Source organism: Acomys russatus, chromosome X (genome assembly GCF_903995435.1).
Source record: "Acomys russatus chromosome X, mAcoRus1.1, whole genome shotgun sequence".
NCBI lineage: Eukaryota > Metazoa > Chordata > Mammalia > Rodentia > Muridae > Acomys > Acomys russatus.
Window position 1 is genome coordinate 35,589,931 of NC_067169.1, and position 2,446 is coordinate 35,592,376.

Consider the following 2,446-nt stretch of genomic DNA (forward strand, 5'->3'; position numbering starts at 1 on the left):
ATTTGTTCACTTTACATACTGATTGTAGCCCTTCCCTCATTGTCTACCAATTCCACCCTCTCTCCTTCATACCCCTCCTTCCCTTTCCTAATCCTCTGAAAGGTGAGCCCTCCTCCACTAACATCTGACATCAACCTATCAAGTCTCATCTGGACTGCCTGTATCCTCTTCCTCTGTGGGCTGTCAGGGTTGCACCTCCAGGGGGAAGTGATAAACATGTGGGGTCCAGAGTCCATGTCTGAAGTAGTCCCTACTCCCCATACTATGGGACCCAGAAGGAGGTTGCCCTGCCTATGTACTACATCTGAGCAGAAGTTCTAGGTCCTCCCCATGCATAGTCCTTGCTATATGCATCAGTCTCTGCAGCAGCTCCTCTTCAGCCTGGATTGGTTGCCTCCATTGGTCTCCCTGTACAGTCCCTGACCCATCCAGGTCTTTCTATTCCCCAACTGTTCCATAAGACTCTCCTTACGGTTTCTTACTTTGAAAATATATTCTTTCTCTGCATTTTAGATAGTTCAGAAAAGGACTTGTCTATCTTGCTGATTTTCTCAAATAATGATCTCTTTGCTTCATTGATTCTTTGTATTATTCTCTTTGTTTCTATTTTATAGATTTCAGTCGTTAATTAGATAATTACTGCCATCTATACCTCTTGGGCATGATTACTTCCTTTTGTCCTAAAACATTCAGGTGTATTGTTAAATTCCTAGTATGAGATGTCTTCATTTCTGTTTTATATGTAAGCACTTAGTATTATAAACTTTCCTCTTAGCAGTTCTTTCATTGTGTCCCATACATTAGGGTAGGCTATGTATTTGTTTTCATTGAATTCTACAGTGACTTTAATTTCTTTCTTTCTGTCTTGACCCATTTTTATTTGACCAGAGAGTTGTTTAGTTTCCATGATGAGGGGAAATGCTTCAGAAGAAAGTAACTGGCTGACTGTTTCCAGGTTCCCTGCCTTCAGGATTTTGTGTAAGCATCTAAACTATGCATAGTTTCTCTCCAGCTAATGACTGTGCATGGTAGAGTTATTCGGTTCTGGCCGTTTCTGCCAATGCAAGGCCTCCTCTGTGGGAGATCTTTTCATATTTCGAACACTGTTTTGCTGGTATGGCTTTCTCAGAGCTTACAGCCTGCAATGACTTCTTTCCTCTCTGCCTACTTCTTCTTTTTCCCTTCATAGGACTGATTTTTTTCTGGATTATTTCTTCTCCCTTACTCTTGGTCTGATACAAATGTCATCTGTTAAATAAAAAAACAAAAATAAAACAATCTATCATATCATTTGTAAAATAGTCTTTATGGAAACTAGTTCAATCATCTTCAACTTTATTACAATAGGGGAGAAATATCATGTTAAGTCCAAATACAGCAGAAAGAACAGAAAATTCTAACTAATGAGAAGAATGAGGGGACATGGTGAATCTCAAGGATATCATTATTCTTAAAATAATGCAATTAGTTGTTTAGGGTTTAACATGTGTTAGTTCTAGATAGGTGTTTTAAGTTGATAATTACAAAATGTGATGGATATTGATTTACATTCAAAATTTTGGATGCACCAAGATAGGAAAGATGATTTCTTCAAGGCTGGCAAATACAAATAGCCAAAACAATAAAAATGTAACATTTCTCTAACTCCTGATTGTATCATGGTTATTCTTGCTATACATAGTTTGTTGTCTATATGTGGAATAATATAAATGTATATATAAATATAAAAGGAAAATTAAAAAAGAAAAAAAGGAAAACAACCTGATGCAATTAGATTCTTCTGAAAAGTGGGAGAACGAAATAAGATAATATCAAGGGTGGTAGAATTCTCACTAAACTAGCTTAGCAGGATTCTTGCTAAAATTGGACTATGCAGGTCAAAGACTCATCTCAAAGATAAAATCTAGTCCAAAAACATGGCTTGCAGGAAAACTATCTAAACTTTGTATTGAGAAGATAATCTTTTTCACACTGCAACTTCTTGTTTATCTGCTTCCTAAGGCTCTGAACTGACACAGTAAACAGTAGGGGACCAGGGAAAACTGATTGGCTAATAGTCTAGAAAAAAATGTAAAGACCATTCTATCTGTATCTTTAAGCCAACTTTCTCCTGTGGATTTCTTGATTTCTCAGAATCTGGATGTATTTAAATCAGAGATTCTTCTGTCTCAGCCTGATGAGTGCTGAGATTAGAGACTTGAATATGCCTAATGTATCCACATTTTATTTCATTTAGGTTAGAGGTTTGAACACTCTATAAACTTTGTTTTTTTAAGTGTTGCAGATGCAAGTTTATAGGGTTTTATCTCTTTTAATATTTATATAATATTGAAAAGTAAATCTTATATGATTATTTTTATTTAATACACAAAAATAATAAAAGCTCATATGAAATGACTTCTTTTTTTTGACTCCTCCAGTGAAGAACAGAGGTAAAATTCACACC